This window comes from Filicampus tigris, chromosome 13 (genome assembly GCF_054856515.1).
Source record: "Filicampus tigris isolate MCC_2025a chromosome 13, RoL_Ftig_1.0, whole genome shotgun sequence".
Taxonomy (NCBI): Eukaryota; Metazoa; Chordata; class Actinopteri; order Syngnathiformes; family Syngnathidae; genus Filicampus; species Filicampus tigris.
Window position 1 is genome coordinate 14,583,218 of NC_141229.1, and position 21,241 is coordinate 14,604,458.

Here is a 21,241-nt window from a genome sequence, read left to right on the forward strand (position 1 = left end):
GTTGACAAATAATATTTTATATGCAGCCTAGTTGTTATTTCAAAACTATTTATTAGGGAAATACAACAGCAGTTTTGCTAAATAACACCAGGATAGAAAGTTTTGCATTCTCATCTCTGTTGATTATCAGTCTTAAATTTTAAGATTAGCCACATCTGCATCTAATTTCAATGAAGAGCACCATAACAATCATTCCAAAGGTGGTTATGTACTATGATTATGAGTCTGACATTAATGCTGTCTTCACCTCAACTACATTAATCAGTGACAAGCAGGTGTATTATTTTTACATTATTTCCACAGCAATTATTCAAGACTGGGTGTACTGCCTATGATGTTACTTTGCCCTTCCACTAGAGGACAGGCTATCCAGAGAAATGACTGAAAAAATAATGGTGAATGGTAGAATAACAATTAAAAGGGACAAGGATAAAACATAGGGTAATAGTTTAAAACAGACTATCAAATAGCATAACAAAAGAAAATACATACAAGATGTGAATCATACCTTGCAACTTCAACTAATGGGCCTTCACAAGGTCAGCTCCCTGCTCCTGAGAAACTGTCGTGAAAAGTCAGTCTTGGAAATGGGAAATGGGAACTTGGATTTCAATCAATAATGCAGTGCTTTAGTGAAGAAGCTCTAAGAACAAGAGGGACAAATCAAAGTCTTCCTGCTGCGTCCGTAAGACTGTATGACTGTGTGCATCTCCATGAGGACTTTCTTAGTAAAAAAAAATGTAGTTCAACAGAACCAAAAAGTACCTTAAAATTTGGTCTTCGACATGCATATAAATGTCAAAAATAAACCAATTTCATCAATTATTTCATTATGAGATGCACATGGGTGGCTGTAAATTAATCATTACTGTGAAAGAATAAAAATAGGTAATAGTTTCGAAACAGACAGTAGCATTAAAAAATGCACACAGGATCTAGTTCATATACTGAAACTTGCGACAGTCAGCACTCGGTTCCTGAGACGTTATGTTGAAAAGTCAGTCTTGGAAAGAGAGAAATGTTGTGAATTCGGAGTTTAATCAATAATGCAGTGCTTTGGCGAAGGAGGTCTAAGAACAAGTGAGATGAATCTAAATCTTCCTTCTGCCTCAGTAAGTCTCTGTAACTGTGTGAGGATTTTGTTTGTCAACAAATGTATCATTCAATATGAGCAAAAAGTACCTTACAAAGCTAGCATCAGAGGTGGACATCATGCTGAATCTTCATGAATTTATGTCAATTTTTCTACCCTCGGATCAGATTTAAAGTTACCATTTTCAGTGTTGCATGTCTGGTTTATCGTAACCACCCTCCTGGCCCTGACTCTGAGTTTTTAATTGAATTCTCAGAGCTTTTATCAAGCCTAGAAATGTGTGCAGATAAAGTGATTATAGTATGGACTTGAACATTCACATAGATATTGGAAATGAGATAAGCTCGTAATTTATTCATTATCAGATGCAATTGGGTTTAGCAATTGAGCAGCCAACTGCCACAATCACAGCCTCAACCTCCACCCATCCATCCATTTCCGAAACACCCTGAGCTGAAGCATATTCCAGCTACTTTGGGTGAGAGGCGGGATACACCCTGAGCTGGTTGCCAGGCAAGGTACATACAGCATAGACAAACAACCATTCACAACAAACATTCAATACCCAGAGAAAACCCAAACAATAAATGGCAACATGCTGTAATACTGTAAAAAAACATAATACAAAGATTTGCAAATCCTTTTCAACCATTGTCTGATAACACTTCGTCGCTATGTCTACAAATGAAAGTTAAAAATCTAACATACAAAATGAAAGCCAAATATCAACAACACCCAAAAGCGTCACTGGATTGTCTGGGCCCCAGTTAATCTGAGATGGTCTTTGCAAAGTGGAAAAGTGTGCTGTGGTCTGACGAGTCTGACATTTCGAAATGTTTTGGGACATCATAGACCTTGTGTCCTCTGGGCCACAGAGGAAAAGGACCATCCGTAATTTTATCGGCTCAAAGTTCAAAAGCCTGTATCTGTGATGATATAGGCTTTGTGATAGTGCCCATGGCATGGGTAACTCGCACATCTGTGAAGGCACCAGTAAAGGCACCATTAATGCTGAAAAGTACATAAAGGTTTTGGAGCAATATACTGCCAACCAAGCAATGTCTTTGTCAGGGGCGTCCCTGCCTATTTCAGCAAGAGTGTTACACCAGCGTGGCTTAATAGTAAAAGAGTGTGAGTACTAAACTGGCGTCCCTCCCATTGAAAATGTTTGGTGCATTATGAAGCACAAAATGTGACAAAGGAGACCCTGAACTGTTAAGCAAGTGAAATAGTACATCAAGCAAGAATGGGAAAGAATTCCACCTACAAAGCTTCAACAATTAGTGTCCTCAGTTCCCAAATGATTGGGTGTTGCTAAAAGGAAAGGTTATAAAATGCCCCTGTCCCAGCTTTTTAGGACATGTTGCAGGCATCAAATTGAAAATGAGTAAATATTTTGAAAAAAAAAAAAGTTTGAACATTAAACGTCTTGTCTTTGTAATGTATTTAATTGAATATTGGTTAAAAAAGATTTCCAAATCATCGTATTGTTTTTATTTTTATGTTTTACACAACAACCTTCATCTCAATCCTTCATTGGAATTGGGGTTTGTTTGTTTATGCAGGCTGTACAATATTCTTGTTAAAATGATCAGATGATAGGACTGGTTTCTACTGGTAACTTGAATCCCATCAGTAAAATACATAGTTATTATCATTACCTCTGTAGTGGGTTTCTTTTCTGCTCAAGTGGCTTAAAGTGTGAATATTTGGGATAGGTTAAAGTGGGGCCGGGAAATTATCCAGTACCTGGACATCGGTACTGGTGTCAATTATCTGTACTTCTGTGTCTATCCAAATGTATTAATTGTTTCTTTGTTAACCTAGCTTTTCTCCTTCACTTTGGTTAGGGGGACAACGTTATTTGGATTGGTCCAGCGTTGACCCTATTTATTTTCCTTTTGGTCACGGTCTCCAGTCCTTTTTGCTTGTTTGTTTGACTGTTGTTTTAGGACAAAATAAAGCTTGTAGGCTTTGACGTCACTCGTTTGGCAGGGGCACTCAGATATGAATTATAAATTTTACACTGTCCTGGAAAATTGTGTAAATTGTAAATTTCAAAGACTTCCACTGGAAGAAATGTTTACAAATGTTTAAATTTTGAGGGTCTAAAATTATGCAAGCCAAAAACAGATACTCTCTTGTACTCCCTTACACCTGTCATATGTTTTGTGCTTGCATGGCAACTTGGCCCAAATCAATCAAACAGCGGAGCATTATTTCCATAATGATATTCAATGTTCTTTAGACTTGTGGTTTGTCTCATACAAGACCAACTAAAAGTTTGAGAAGTGAGGACAAGGTTGACCTTTTTAGGCATAGCTAAAGTCTAAACTTGAGGGAGGAGAAAAACTTAGGGACATACACCCTGAGTAGATGTCATTGTAAAAAATTATTGAAGTCCCTCATATCGGGCCACAAATCTCCAAAGTCACAGAGATTTTGAAGCAGCGGAGGGCACAACCACTCCACTAGGACTTACCATAATCCTTCTATTTCATAATTTAGCTGGCTGCAATAGTCAAGCCACTCTATCTGCCATACACTGCTGGCACTGTCAGAGAAACAATAGTCAGTCGGTCAAAAGATCACTGTCCTCCAATTAAGATCTTCCTTCAGGGATTGGACGCAATATGTGAGAATGTGAGAAGTTGGGACACAGTATGGAATGCAGCACTGTAAGAGTCTTCTGTTTCCTTTATATATATATATATATATATATATATATATATATATATATATATATATATATATATATATATATATATATATATATATATATATATATATATATATATAATATTATCTGAGCTGACACCCCCAGCCCATTTTCGGGGCGGTGGGGTGGTGGCTGACAAATTTTAAAAAATGGCTGGACTAAGCATGGCCGGAAGTGGATTTTAGTCCGGCCTACTAATCGTCCCTCATGTGATTGACGTGGTCGCAAGGCGGCCAAATTTCATCTCAGCCCACCCGGTGAAAGGCTTCTTTTTAGGCTTCTTTCTACTCTAGCCTCGGCGCGAGCGACAACTGCCGCATTGATTCACATGACCGACGCATTGTGCTGTTAGCGATAGGTCTGCGACACAAGCCGCGCACATATTAGGAATTGTTGCTGCTCTGATCGGTCCATTATGTCACATGTTGCGATGACATACAGTTTCCCACACGGAGAGGAGGAGAGCATGCAGCACGCACCTCGTTGCTGCTGCAAAGCAAACTAGTTTGGCAATGAATTTAAATGCCTCATCTAGTCATCTCGGTCCCTTTATGTTTGTAGCGAGCACGATATCCATTGTTGTCGCTGTCTTTTTGAAGCGACACCGACCGACCGACCGACTTGGAACTCAACTGTTTCAAAACAACTTGTGTCCACAAGTATATTCAAGCTGCGCGCAGCACTGACTCATGGATGACGCTGGCACATCAAGGTGGAGTTCATGCACTTCTTCTGGCGTCTTCCTTACTTCCGGAAATAGGCCGTAGCAAACCTGCTGTGTATAGTGTAGTGGTTTGCTGGTATGCTTTTATTTTTGAGGGCCGTGAAGGAGGGGAAGTGTGCAAAATAAATAAGTAACTTGTTGACTGCGACTTCTACCCGGCTGTTGGACCCAAATAATTATACAATATGACAAAACCAACCCCAATGGAAGTAAGCACACACAGTTGGGTAAGTAGTAGAGTACTAGTGGTGCATTTTGAAGCGTGTTTGAAGCGTGTCCAAATCGGGTTTGAATATTAAATTAGCCAGCTAATGATCCTTAAAAAGCCTCTGCCGTTCGCATCCCTCCTGCGTCGGCGTCAATCACGGGGAGGGAACGGGGCAGGGGGTGATAATTTTTATGAATAAGGTCGGGGGGTCGCCAGGGTACCCAGATCAAGGGTGGAGGGTTGCAGCCGGACCGGCAAAAAAGGGTTAAGTGATATATATATATATATATATATATATATATATATATATATATATATATATATATCCATCCATTATCTGTACCGCTTATCCTCACAAGGGTCGCGGGGCGTGCTGGAGCCTATCCCAGCTGTCTTTGGGCAATAGGCGGGGGACACCCTGAATTGGTTGCCAGCCAATCGCAGGGCACACAGAGACAAACATCCGCACTCACAATCACACCTAGGGGCAATTTAGACAGTCCAATCAACTTACCATGCATGTTTTTGGAATGTGGGAGGAAACCGGAGTACCCGGAGAAAACCCACGCAACCGTGCCGCCTATATATATATATATATATATATATATATATATATATATATATATATATATATATATATATATATATATATATATATATATATAGCTTATGTCATCTTGAAATCAGACACAAGAGCTCCCCCATGAGTTAAGTGGAAAGAATTGTTATATTTGAGGAGGCAAAAAGAGCCTCTACAATGCATGATGAAAACAGTTTAAAAACCATGGCATCCCTTTCAGTGTTGAAAACAGAGCACAGCCATCTAAAAAAAATGACTGCAGGAGATGAAGTCAATGATAAAAGCAATAGCAGAAGTGATCCCGAAGAAAAAGCAATGATTTGGAAACGGCACATTACTGAGGTGTATCATGCTGTGAAATGTGGTGAGTTTTATCACGTTTCCCAGTAGGAACAGATCCACTCTACCTGACAGAGTTATTTTCCTGACCACAAACCTACGCAGCCAAGCCAGCAATTTTCATTCCTTGTTCACTCCTGTTTCCCATCTTTCCGTTCAATTCTTTAGGCCTGTAGCCAACATGGAAGAATGGCAGCTCGCATCCTCTTGTTCCCCTGCATGGAGGCTTGTTCCATTACAAAAACTGGCAGGAGATGATGTGTGAGTGTGTTCTGCCGAGAATAAGTCTCCACACCTCAACCATCTCCTAAATCCCTTCACTGGGGGTAGGGACAGTAAATGATTTCTATTGCAAAGTAAGCCCAGGGGATTTAAATACCGGTACAAGAAAATGCACGTTTGCATCAGGTAAATGTGTGGGAAAGACATGGAGGGCCCTAAATTGGTGGACTGGTGCCTGTGCGTTCGGCTTAAAAATGGGCGTTACTTCATTTTTGTGTCAGCACAAATCTAGTCTACCGTGTTTGAGACTGTGTTGTGCCTCTCTGGGCGTTTCGGTGCACGGAGTTGGATCGCCCCGGATTCATCCAACAATTTCATAGCAAAAAGTAGTCTGCGCTCGCGTGAACACAGGCACATCGTAATTTTCGTGCGAGGGGCAATGGTCTAGTAGTTCAATGTGTTTGTGAATTTGGTAGACACGCTACACCTCACTGGGCATTCCTGCCATGCCCACCGGCGCATCTGTAAGTTTGGTTACAAGAAGTAGGCTGGATTTTAGACTCGGCAAAAATAGGTGCACAGCACGGGTGCAGCAATGCAATTTTGGTGTATTTTGATCAAAGCCCAGGAAGACAAATTCGGCGCTCCACGGGCGTGTGGGGTTGATGTCATCGGATTTCATTCATAAGTGATGGGGGTGAGGGGGGGTTTACACACAGATGCGCAATTGGGGGTGCACGATGGTCTCCAACTGCCTACTTCACGTGCACGGCGAACTACATCATCCACAAGGAGAGATCTTGCAGTTTACCTGCCAATGTCATGCACAGACCCCAGCAAGTCTATTTCTGTTTCCGCAATGTCAAGCATGGCGTACTCTGGCGTACTGCACTTGGACTGCCCTGATTTTAATGCAAATAAGGGATGCTTGCTAGGATTGTCGGGGAAAAGTCAGCTTCCATCCCACAACTCCGCACAAAGTCGCAAATGCCCCATTACGCCCAATTCTATCTGTGTAAAGTCTAGCAAAATACCCAAGAAAGAAAACTCCAACCATACGTAGTTAGACTGCTCTTTGCGCTAGACTTGCGCTCGGCACAAAAATGTTGTGAGTGTTTTAAAACTACAAGCACAGAGGATCTGATTCTCTATCATCAGAATCATGGAAGTCCTGATGTTGACACTCTGTAATGCCCAACTTCATCTTTTTAATAGACTACTGTAGACAATAATGTACCTTTTTGCATGACAAGTTACTCGTAATCTGTGTCCGTGCTATGATTAATAGCCACAATTTTGCAAGTGGCTCGTGCAGCACTCTTTCGAAAAATATAACGTGTGCTCAGAATACTTTAAGATTATAAATAAAACAATGTATGTGGACTGTGTTGTGCTAATCTAAATATGATTGGAACAACGCTAATACAGGGTTTAAAAAAACAAATTGAAAATATTACTAAATATTATATACATTATTTTATTATTATCCATGAAAATAGGCACAACGAAGTAACTATACAATAATCTAAAACTTCACCAAAGCAGTCCAGTTTGCTGGGCTGGGCATCGCCTAACCGCCACCGAGTTCCCGTCTGCATATTTAAACGACGCATGTGGTCCCAGTCGGTCCGAGTCAGCCAAACGGCGCCGAGAACTGACTTAACCTGGAAGACGTCACACACAGGTGTTGCACTCCTGACATGGCCAAGTAAGAAAAAAATAAAATAAAAGAGTTCTGTGTACCTTGCGGTCCCACAGGCGCAATGACATGTGCCCCTTATTGTATTTATTTCACTGATCACCACGCTGTGCGTGTGTCCGTTGTTTTTGTTTGATATTTTTTTCTTACGACGTAATTTTCACGTTCTCGACGCCCATTGGCTGTCGCCGATGAGGGATGGATAGGGACCACGTGCGTCGATTAAATATGCAGGACGGAACACGGTGACGGTTAGGAGATGCCCAGCTCTGCCAGTTTGTCAGTCATTTTAAGAGCTGTACTCCAGGTGTCAATTGTCTTTTATGTTAATTTATTGGCATTATTTGTTCATATTTTTTATTTATATCTTATATATTATTTATATCTATATTTATTAATACGTGTGCATTACGGCCTTTTATTGTCTTTATTTATTGTCTACTCTTTGTAAAGTGCTTTGTTACAGCTCTAGCTGTTATGAAATGCGCTAGATGAATAAAATTGTATTGTATTGTATTGTATTGTATGAGCGCCAGCGGCGCAGCACATAGTGTACTGTCGTGAAATCCTGAGCTCTTGCTCGCCTGCAGTTGGACTGAATTTCCAGTGGATGTGTTTAGGATGAATGGCGATGATGTAGTGAATCTAATTGTGTCCAAACAATATAATATAACAATGTTTTGTCTTTGTAACAAATGGGGAAAGTGGGGAAGTGACACATTTGTAGTTTTTTTTTTTTGTGGCAGGGTTTGTGGTTTCCTCCTTAAAGTTGCCTAGTGCCAGTAAAAATGATACAGACTTAATGCTTCATAAAAATCAGGCAGACCATTTTTGTGTAATCCTGCTGACAAAAATCGTCTTGCTGTGTGATGGAAAAAAGAAACAAAAAATGAAATAACTATGTCTTGAAAATATGAGCCTGCACACTACACCTTTCCAGTCTTTTTTTAGTCATCACTCCAAACTGATCTGGGAGTGTGTTTAAATTCAGCCTCCCATTCTGTGAGTATTGACCTTGGAGTGTTTGGGCAGGCTGCTAACACCTCCCTAAACAGTCTGCTAGTGTGATTGGTAGCTGGGCCGAGACAGCAGGCTGATGCATTGTGATGCCACACAGATTGAATACTTTATGGGTCCTTGGTTTGCTCCCATATGCCAGTACACAGCCTCCCAGAAGCTTCAGGGGCAGCCAAAGTGATCTAAATCTCCTGTAAAGCCGTTTACTTGGACCTGGAGATTGAACTTTTCAGTTATGCAGACTATAGTTAAACTTGCTCAGTAAATACATGCATACTGTAGTGTAGGTAATAGTGAAGCACAGCAAGGGTGGCTGAACAGTATTGCTTTTTCAATGTTGCTGTCTGTGACATACAGTATTTGAATTGTCTCTTGTCCACAATGACAGCCTCTACAGTGCTGTAAGAGGGCGAGACGATGTGAGCGTATGACTTAGTGCATAGTCGCAATCATTATGAGCTTCAGATACTGTAAATCATGTTTGTCCTTTTGGAGTATAGCACCATCTCACGTTCAGAATCAGATGCTATATTTCTAAACTGAAACTACTTAATAAAATTACCCTAACACAGTCTACTTCTTCTCAGAGATAGACAATCCAGATAACATTCTCCAAACAACACACACATGGAAACCGGTCTCCTCCCCGCTCCACCAAAGGCTTACACTTACAGTATACAATACATATACTGTATTTTAACAGTAGCTAAGAAGGACGGTATTAGTCTGTGTACTGTACAACAGGCAGCGTTTCTAAGATTTAGGAATTGGCTTGAATCATGATGACTTCAGAGACTTGACATTTTTCATTTCATATGTTCAGTTTAAGATAAAATCTAAATTAGCTATAGTTACAGTATTTCAGAGCACGCTAGGAATGGCGCTGTTATGAGTGAAGCATTGAATCGATCAGTTAAACACCTCACTATGGAGAAGCATTCTCTCTAATCAGACCAGTATTGTGACTTAATGTCAGCCGCAGCGGGAGGACTGCAGACGTTTGGCTATAAAGGCTACTAAGTGTGATGTAGAACGGACAGCCAGATTATATGAACACCGAAACATCTGAAAATTCTGTTCTTAAACTCAGTCAAGTACAGTCATTAGCTGATGTTAGCTTGATGTAATATAAACTACAGGTTTGACTCTCAGGCGGATGTGACGTCATGCACGTTCTCGTCGTTGTCTCACAGTTGCAACCAGAAGCTATTATTCCGCCCCAGACACCCACAGGTGAAAAAGTCTGCGCGTACGAGCATCGTGCATGCGAAGGAAGGAGTGTGCAATTTGATTTTTCGGCCTCAGGACAGTTAGAAACTAAAATTACGTTAAAAATGGTGCACGGTATAAATATGAATTTAAAAGTGAATTAATGAAATGAAATCAAATGAATTAATAAAAACTACATTTCAAGTCCTACAAAACTACTTTTAACTGTTACTGGTACAATGAAAGCATTGGTAGGGCCAGCATTTAGCACCCTAGTTGGTCATAGGGATAGGAATAAAAAAAAAAAAACTTTCACAATAATTCCATTCTTAGGAATGTTTGTTGGCTTGTCTGATGATTCTGCTTTTCAATTTCTCTTTTCGTATTTTAACTGACCGGGCCTCAGCTGTTGGTTAGGCCGCATGTGCGCCTCGGTCTTGGGTGTGATTCAACTGACATGGCGCAGAGGAAAGTAAGAAGCGGGAGAAGGAGATAAGGAAAACAACACTGCTGTAAATGGGGCTCAGCCGCTAAAATCGCCTGGTTCTTGGCCGTGATTGGGCCCATGTCACGCCAAGAGCGACAGAAAAGTGACGAGAAGAAAACAATTTTCTAATTATTGTGTAGTGCCTGTCACGGTAGGGGACGGGGATTGAAGTGGGGTGGGAGTTCTCTCAATTGGGATGGGGCGGTTTTTAAAAAGTTGTTTGTCTACAATCATGATGAAAGTGTTTTGCAAAACCAGGTCAAAATTTCTTTATTTTTAACACAATGATTTGTTTTCTGTCTAAATTAGTACTGGATTAAAGTGAATACAAAAGAAGCACTGTAAATATTCCCAAATGTTAGTCATACCTGTCAAGTTGTACATTTTCGGCGTAATTTCAACAGGTGGAAACACCTTTTCAAACATGTGCGCCGTACATCGCTGATTTCCATTCACGTGACAACAGCCATTTGAAGATAATGAGTAATGTGTAAGATTATATACAGATATCTAAGGGCAAATTCCAACTTTTGTAATACTGTATTTAGTACACCCCGGGGTTGACAGGTATGGTGAGGAATCAAAGCATCATGCAATCATACAAGGGTCGTTGAAAAAGTTCTAAGCCTCACCCTGAGGGACCCGGAGGAAGAAGACAGTTTTTCACTATTTTTCTATATAGCTCCCCCTTGACATCAATGTAGGAAGCCGTTGTGCCAGGTATGTGTCGTCAAAAACAAGGCAATACAACAAACTTGTACAATCATTTGAACAAGTAGCACCCAAGTGATCAAGTAGGAGCATGAAAATGCAAGCACTGTTTAAACAGCCTGCCCACGTAAACATTAGTAGTTGATCCGCTAGCAAGTAGGCGACACCCAGCGTATGAAAGCAGAACTCAATCATATCATCTTTTTATCATGCACATTTGCAAATTGCAATGATGTTAACGCCATATGTAGGATTATAACTTCAAAATTATTGTTTACATTTTAAGGTGTATTCGTTATTCCTGAGGGGTCCATTTTTAGCAAGGTGGGTTCATTTATGCAAAAAAGGTCGCAGACCACTGACCTAAACAATGTGTTGATATCTTCCGGTTAGTGACTCCACAGTCTTAACTGGTTGCAACGAGTAAGTGTGCAAGGGTGCAGATAGACTGGATGATGTAGAGCTAGTAAATATAACGTCATAGCGGCTTAACTCAGGTCACCGACCTAATTACGTATGTACTGTCTATCTATTTTCCCCTTAAGGAATAAAGATAGATTACAGATTATAAGTGTATAATGGAAATGCTGTCTCTTCAGTCTAAAGTTTGAGATATTAAATAACTAAAGAAAACAAACACATTTGTATCATTACATTTTCTCAACCAATAAGAACAGATCCACAAGCAGTATTGATGATGGAATCAGAATCACAAAATTCATATCCATTCCTTTCTCTAGTTGGTCAGGTGCTAAAAGATGGAGACTCAGATAATCAACTACCTTGTGATAAAGTGATGTGTTAAAGTTGTGTTGTGAAGCAGTGTTGAATAGGAGTACATTATCTTGAGGCTTCATACATTACATTACTGTATTTGGGGACGTAGGTTCCTTGCTTCAGTTTTGAATAGCATTTTATACGACAATTACGCAATTGCATTGCACACTTTTTCAGAGACAGAAGTAAAACACACTCCAAGAGGAGGGCCTCAACCTTTTAAAAATCCAAAGTATTTCTTATGTTAAATTAAGCCAGACACACAAGGCGTCAATGTACAACAATGGAAGCCACATTTTAGCCGAAGCTCAGTGAACAACGGCTGTGACCCCCGGTTAAAATGAAGTAGGGCTGCAAACTTTATTTTATTTCACATCGAGTTCAGACTCTCATGGTTGAGGCTTGCATAATCTCTGTGATGCAGACTGAAGGGGGAGATAAGATGTCACCTTGAATGAAAGCAGGCTACAGTTAAACTAATAGGGAAATGAATGGGTTGCTGGTGCAGAAAATTAAATAGGCCATGCATTACCTTCATGAATAGAGAGTAATGCATGCCTGCAGTAAAAGAATATTTATGCAAAAACTGAAGGAAAAACTAATGATGAAATAGCACCACATTATAGACCAGGGGTACTCTTTTTTTTTTCTCAGTCAGTCAAAAGTAAGAGGTAATTACCATTTAATATTTGAAACAAAATGGCATTTTTACAGAAAACAACAAAAATTCCAGGTAAAATAAAATATATTTTACTGTGTTGAATTATGTAGAGTCATTTCCTGACTTTGTCTTTGTTAAAAACGACTAGTGCTGTGTTTAGTGACTCTCATTTTCTTTAAAGGGATCAGAGGGTAGAATTTACATTTAAATAAATAAACGCAGTTATGATGTAGGCTGGAAAAAAATAGCTTCCCCTCCTTGAATGACCAGCACCCACCACTGCTTCGACATGCTCCAGTCTTTACTGCTCGACACTTCGATTGGCTCGCTCTGCTTTTACGCGTTGGGTCTTGCGTCACGTAGCGTTACGTTATTGACAGTCAATACGGATCTGTGTGTATGAATCTGTTCAGACTGCGACACATCCTGTCCAAATCGTATGTGAAACTACCTCCTGAATGTGGTTTCAATCGGTCTTGCAAAAATCAGATTTCATGTGCTTTGTGAGACTGTTCCGACTAAAAAAGAGACAATCTAATTTCAATTTGGGTGGACTAAAAATCGGATTTTGGCTGGCAGTCTGAAAAAGGCCTTAGTTTCCCTCTCCACACAACTCTCCCTCGAGCTTGCATTAGAAAACCTCATGACTCCCCTGTTTTCTGGGTTTGGGCATGTGTCGTTCGCAATGCAAGCACAAGAGGCACTTTGACACCAGTTTCAGTCACCAAGAATAGGCAGTACAGGACAAATTGGCTGAGCTCTGTTTTTGATTCAAATGGATGGATTAATCGTCTTAATTCTTATTCCACGAATGCAATATTAGTCGAATACAGTACTGTGTTTAGACTAGTGGGGCCACATATTATTGTCCTGAAAGTTTTTGACTTGAGTACCCGTTTAACGCTATATCTCTACAATTCAGTGCTACATTGTTCTCCGTCTGCACATTTTCACTTATCTTCCAACATTTCATGTATTTAGAAATAGTTCACGAAAACAACATTACAGGGTCTTTAATCCCTATTCTACGAAGCTTCTCTGTGCCTGAAGAAAAAAAATCTGCACTTTACTCAAACTATGATACCAAACTGATTTGCAAAGGCTCTTCACGGTTAGTTTGCAGCAAATTGAAAAACCTAGTATTTTCCTTTGACTAGCAAAAGTAAGAAATTATTGCAAAATTTTGTAAATATGCTAAATAACAAAAACAGATGACTGAGTCATGAATTCAAAGAATAACTAGGGTTGATGGCCTCACTAACTGTGTCCTTGAAAAAAGAATATGTCCATTCATGCTGCTTATTTGTGACCTATCACGACATGCCAAGAAATGTGATTTTTGTGGTGATTATTTTGTAGGCTGATTGTTGGCCTTGTTTGGCCGATACCTCAACAAGTGAACAGATCATTAATATTCAGTACATTACAGTAGCGTATATATATATATAGCACGTCCGCCTCACAGTTCAGAGGTCGCGGGTTCGATCCCTGCTCCGGCCTCCCTGTGTGGAGTTTGCATGTTCTCCCCGTGCCTGCGTGGGTTTTCTCCGGGTACTCCGGTTAGCTCCCACATTCCCCCCCAAAAAACATGCTTGGTAGGTTAAGTGGACACACTAAATTGCCCCTAGGTGTGATTGTGAGTGCGGATGTTTGTTTTTCTCTATGTGCCCTGCGATTGGCTGGCAACCGATTTGGGGTGTCCCCCGCCTACTGCCCGAAGACAGCTGGGATAGGCTCCAGCACTCTCCGCGACTCTTGTGAGGTTAAGCGGTATAGATAATGGATGGATGGATATATATATATGTACAGACACACACACACATATATACTTTTGAGATAATCAGAATCAGAATTACAGTATAAGTTGTCCATAGAGTACAGTATGTGTGAATATGACTTTGAATGGTTGTAAAGTTTGCCCTCCTGGAACATATGAATGGCAGGCACTTCTATTTATTTTAATATGGAACATTATTTTACAGTAATAACAATCAAAGGGCAAACTCATGGAACAGATTACATGGTTTGCTATAAAACAGTGACATGTGCAATAATGATAAGAATTTGCCATTGTCTTGTAAAAGCTGTGCATTATTATACCTAAATATGCAAACTAGTCTTTCAAAGTCAGTGTGCCAAGCCGCTCATTCCAGGCTATAGTGGAACAGGATGGCAAAAAGCAGATTTAGCATGCTCATGTGCGGTTGGCTTTCAAAAGTGAGAATCATTTTCTCTGATGATCTGGTGTTATGGCTTCTGAAGCGACATGTCAATAAGCTATACAGCGGACTGCGGCAGTTTGCACAGCAAAGCTCTTGCAATAAAAATTAATTTATGGGTTTTCCTTCTATGATATCGTGAAGACAAACGGACCATTTCATATGAATTATAATGATGTGTATGGCTGTTTGCTCAGGTTATAATTCCCAAGGCTGCCACAGAGATAACAAATCATTGCACAGCATTCTAATACCTTGAAAATTATGCTTTAGGTCAATGATCTTCATCCAACGACTACCAGTACTAGTATGGAAACCAAAGGTCAACAAGCAGTGGAGGATTTGCAATGTTGTGTTTTCTGATCTCTGTTTGAAGATACTAGGACTCAATCTGATGAATTTTTTTTTTTTTTAATTCTTCACATATGTGGTACCATGGGATTGTGTAATAGGTATATTCAATAGTTATAGCACCGACTGGTGCTATTCCAGGTTGAAATTTCATAAAACATTTTTACTATTTAATTATTTTTAAATTGAATTTGAGTTATTTATCGGTTTTGGGCTATATGTTTTCATAAACCCAATTTTGTTTTATCTGCAACATACTGTGACAAAACATGTGGAGGTGTCAAAATTAATTGATTAATCGACAGTTAATGGATTATCAAAATAATTGACGACTATTTACAAACATCTGCTTTTACTTTGGAAAACAATGCTCAACATTCTTCCCCATTTTCTGACATCTTACGGACACAACCAGTGACTGAATCATAATCAATTTAAGGATACTAATCTAATCTATTATGAAAAACAAATGTTATTTGCCTTTGGTTAATAAGTAGTCCCGGTAATCGGAGGCAATACATTTTGCAAAAAAATGTAAAGAAAAATACATTTTTATTACATTTCAAATACCTGCTAATAACGTCACAGTTTATCAAGTCATCACTATCTTCTCTAGAGTAACAGGCGTCACAGTTGTGAAGAACCTTCCAATAAGCATGAAGAAGCACATGCACACGAGCACTCACACGGACGCATGCACCCCCCCCCCCCCCCCCCACACACACACACATACTATAAAATGCTAAGTATTTTTGAGCGGTGCTGAATCTCAAAGTCAACAATGCTGGCTAATAGCGAGAACATGTTTTTCGGGGGGGGTGAGTTATAGCCTCCTTTTACTTGTAAGTATCTTCATATATGGCTGTGCAAACACAATCACGGGGGCACTGAAATTGAAACTGTTTTAGGTTTTCTTTTTTGAGAGCTGGCCGTGGACATTTCTGGCTGCCTATTTAACTGCAAAGAGCGAAAGTCTGCTTCCAATGTGATGAAATCTCAATGTAATGACACTGCTTTGTCACTTCAATTGGCAAATTGTCTTTCTACTGGTAGCATTCTGTTCTACTTTGCAATTTGCAGTCCTAATGCTGAACGCTGAACTTATCTACAGTCATTAATGACTCTGTGTTAGAGGACTGACAACTACAATAGCTATAGTTTGTCTCCTGTATTTTAGTGGACTTAGAGACAAATTGTGACTTAATTTTAACACAGAAGGCTCCTCTTTCCCATTTCCTTACATTGATTAAGTTGAATTCTACAATAGAGAATAGATTTGGGCGGTATTCTTAACAGACAAGAAACAAACGCTTCAGCGAGTTAGTGGCTTTTTCTAGAGCAGATTCGCATCGCTAGTCTCAAGTTCCTTTTTGTTTGTTTGGTTATTTTTACAGTTAGAATTGCAATAATATTATTTCATGAATTCAAAAAATGACTGTATTGGGATCACTTCATTAATGCACAATTAAAATTAAATATTTAAAAACAAATCTTATTAAACTTCTTAGTCTACCACTCCCTGTGTCTTGTGTATCTCAATCCTGTACTATTCTCCAAACCAGTCAGTATCAGTGTATCATTAAAGTGGTATTTCTGCATGGCAGGATGGCATTCATAGCTCTTTCAACATCAGAGCAAAATGAACCACTGAACTGGGCAAGACATGTACAAGCAGTGCCTGGTGAATTAATGAGATCACCACTGAACTGTGAATAAGACAAAGCAATGCTACAGAAAGGACAGAAAGAAACAGAGATAATTACAAATTTGTCAGCACATCTACAGATACCAATCAAAAATATAGTTGAAATACTTTCTCTCCCTTTCTCTCATTCCTTCCAACCTCCCTTCATCAAGCAAAAGAGTGACTGTGGTAAATCAACGCTTTATCCCAAGATTACTCAATTTGTCAGTAACAAGCTGAGGCAAACAAACCACACACAGCAGGTGTCATCCCGCCAGGCATGCTGTTTTTCACTGACAGGAGTCCCTACTGGGGCATACAAGAAGAATTACACTCACATTTGTACTTTGCTGGGCAGGTAACACTGTAGAGGACATCAACTGAGCACTATGACTGCATTTTAACTGCACACAGCGGTTTTGCTGATCACAGCTTTTGTCTCAATCAATAGCAGGGTAAATTGGTGACAGTCTTGAATTCAAATGAATGAGAGTTCATTTGAGAGTTCACTCTCATTCATTTGAATGGACCCAGTTACTCTACGGTTCGTAAAAGGTTTTACCACAAATTTCTCTTATTTCATCCACAAGTACATATGAAATTGTAAATATGGTTATGCATTGTTGTAAATCGCAATATGTGTACATTTATAGTATGTATTGGCGGCAGCCAGCGGCCGGCTGTCTTACGCTGGCTTGAATCCGGGAATTGATTTTTCATCTCTGCTTAGCATAGCCAAGACTCGCCTACTTGGGACATAACCCCGAATACTGTGAGTGTACAGTGAAGGTTCGCACGGTTCAGTTGATCTGGCCCCAAACAATTTGGTGCCTGTTGCCATGGAGAAGCAATGGAGGCCAGGCTAAGCGAAGCTTGGACGGAACGGAGCCAGGCAGTTTTTATATATACATGACCTACTGGTCGTTACCTGAACCCCCTGAGAAAAAATGTGATTAATCACGATTAAATATTTTACTTGTTGGACAGAACTAGTTACGTCCTAAATGTTATTTTTGTTAAATTTTCTTGTTCTGCAATACTAGTGTGGCTCATACTACCGGTGACAAATTCCTTGTGTGTTTTTGTATATATGGTCAATAAAGATGATTCTGATTCTGATTATCTCAAAAGACGGACAAAGACGTCAACTATGAGGTCATGTGAGGTTCAGAACATTCAAGATACAAATTACAAATGAATGATTAACTGATTTATTTAATGGTTTTAGACATCAAGAACATTTCAAATTGGACATGTCAAATGTCCACCCGTACAATAATTACAACCATAATGAAAAAAATGGTTAAATAATACTATTTGGCATGCACTGTCAGTCAAAACTGAGCATTATTCATTCTTTAGTTCGTACAGGAAGAATTTTCTACAGCTCTTGTATTGGATAGAATGTGCTGGCATAAAAGTGATCTTAAAATTAGACTACAATAGTACTAGAAGAAATGGGTGCTCATCTGAAGTGAACGCATGCAGTGTATGTGTGCACACCAGAGCAGGTTGAACACACTGAGACATAAAAGTGACCATTAATTAGTACAGCATCTGAGAGAGAGGCTCCTGATTCAATCTTCTGTCAGTGAAATTTACTGAGTGGGATGAGCAAACTCAGACAGAACATGCAAAGCATTGATAAGGAAGGCTTCAGACTCAAGACAAAGTCTGGGAGAGGAACCATTGGACTGATGCAGTTTATAAGTCAAGAGGTTCGGGAATTTTAAGTGCCTTTTTGACCTGAGTTTTATTGAGTAATTCCATGTGAATCCAAATGTTCATGGAAGTATACTGGATCTCATACACAAGCTTCCCCTAAAAGCCTAAGCAGTAATTCTGTGTTTCAATATTGAAAGACTGTACGAAAGATTCAAACACATTCCAAAAAAAATCGAAATTTCCAAATTATCAACTGCGAAACGGAGGTAACGCATAATGGAAGATATGGCTATTTACATATGTGTGAAGTACTATGGTCTGATTGGGTCACCCATAGAAAGTGTAGTAAAGTTTTGAACGCAAAACAATGAATTCAAAAAACGCAAATATGATACAAGTGCTTCCCTCAGTTTCATCAAGTATTCATTTACTAACAAGAAAATGGTGGGACATTACACAAAACTGTTAAATATTCATAAAGTACCCTGCATCCTTAAAATTGAAGAAATGCAAAAGCAAGAAAAGAGTATAGTCAAGGACGATGACAAATATTTAGCACGGACAAGTGGCGAGAGAATGATAAAATACTAACACAGTAATTAATGTCGATAATAGGAATATTCTGAATTGCCTCTATTGAAAAGCTGAGCGCTCACCAGAGCTGAGGATGAGCATTATATTACAAGTGGAGGGACACTCTGATAACAGAAAGTGTACGATGATGATAAGCCTAATCACCACAATTTCTTTGCACAAGCTTATGAATATGACAAATAGTTGAGAATTAGAGGTGGCAAGCAAATGCAGGCGATTCTTCTTTTTCTTTCAGTGATGTATTTGTATAAGTGCTCGAAAACTGTCCAGGAGAGGGCGCCCTATTCAATTAAACAGCCGTGAGTTGGGGCACACTACCACACGCACACGCACGTACGCAACACACACGCGCACACACACACGCACACACCCACACTTAACGTAGAGAGTTAATAAAATAACCCAGGTGCAATGCCAATCTTTTGGTAGCAATGGCATGTCAAGTCTCGTCTCATCTTACTGCTATTCTTCTTCTTTTTGGTAATTCATATTACTGCACGCCAGTCATTCATTACATTTTCCATTGTCATTTAATGAGAACCCAAGTCTCAACACTAGGTACTCTAATCACCATTTTTACCCAAATCCATGAATTATCCCTCAAACTGTGTGGATGATGTGGAAAAAGTGAGAGCCAGGTATCTTGATCTAAAAATTACTCACGTGCAAGGTGTGTTGTTATAAAAAAAACAGGATGCCAAGATAATTCTGATAACTGGAGGCAAAGTAACTTGACCAAATCAAATGTGCTTCCTCATATATGCAATACTAAATGACACTTATAAATAAATAATATAATAATATAAAATAATAAAAAGTTCAATTCACTCTATCCTGCAGGATAGTTTCCATTAAACGCTAAGCTTTAAAACCTCAATTCACAGCAAGTTTCCAAGGCTCCCTCAGCAAGGTCGCTGCATCCTTTGTTAGTCGGCCTTAGTGTCACATCAGAGAATGTTATGTGCATGCACCAAAGCTCAGCGGTAGAACACATCAGTTTAGAAATTCTGTCATACACAGAATGACAGCAGAAAAAAATAACTTTTCTGCAGGGGCAGATGTTGCAATGATCAAATTTCAGCCACTACTCAAATAAAGGAGCAATCCAATGCATAGACAAATTGTGTTGCATCTCAGCAGCAACAGAGAGGTTTTGTTTGCAGGATGGAAGAGCCGCATGCAATCACACTGCAGTCGAGAAGTAGGCCTAGAGTATAACATTATGAGGACTGCAGTCAGGTACCTGAGTATATCTCCCTTTTCTTCACTTACATCAGCCAACTCTTCACACCTGCAACAATGCGAACAAGCCCATCATGATCATCACAAGGCTTGCCACAACTCCTCGTAGAACGGCTCCCTCTATAATACTGTCCCCAAAGAAAATCTAATGAATGCCATTTTGCAAATGACAGAGGTTATCTTCATGAGGTCATCTTGGAAAACATTATTCACAATTATTTTTGATTGCTACTGAAATCACATTAATAAACATGAGTACTGTATTCAGTATTTTCAAAGCTTTGTATTTATTCAACCACCAAAACTCAACTACTCAAAACTACCATCGTAGCCTCAAGCCTATTCATCCCTGCACGTTGAACACTTTATTCTTGAACACTCTATTCTTTTTGTGAAGAACAAAAGGACCTTGTAAATATTACATGAAACATCAAGCCTTTTGCATTTCCATTCTGCTGCAGCCCCACCATTGCTGAATTGTATCTTTGCACACATTCAAACATTTTACCTTATTTTATTTTTATTTTTCAAGTGTGGGGATTTACTGGGCTAACCTCTGGTATCGTACTTCGTATGGAACATATCATGTGGAAATATCAAATATTTGTTGTATGACAATAAAAAAATATTGAATCCTTGAAGACTCAACTTTAAATATACTGTAACTTGAAAGAACATCCAGAAAATAAATTTGTAAAAAAGTCAAATAAGAATATTGCTAAAACAATATTAATAAGAAAAACAATAAATAAACATACAGTAATTACTGGCTGTATCTGCTGTGTGCGCGTTGGTGTCTTAGGGGCAATGTGGTGCTGAGCATGCATGGAGTTAGGGATGGGTACCGAAGTCAGTACTTTTTTATGGCACAGACCGATTTGGGTCGGTACTACTGAGCACCGTCAAACTAAACGGTGCCAAGTTGTGGTTCCGAAGCGCAACTTTGTTGGGACTATGTGCAGCCGTGGAAGAGTTGACGATTTTCGGCGCACTCAAACGCAGTAGAGCACGGACACCAGTGTACTGATGATGTATGTCTT

General features: G+C 39.5%; 1 protein-coding gene across 6 annotated transcripts in view; it reads right to left on the bottom strand.

The window, feature by feature from the left end:
* dlgap2a (discs, large (Drosophila) homolog-associated protein 2a) overlaps positions 1-21,241 on the bottom strand; it is a 176,538-nt gene that overhangs the window by 147,230 nt on the left and 8,067 nt on the right. The window lies entirely within an intron of this gene.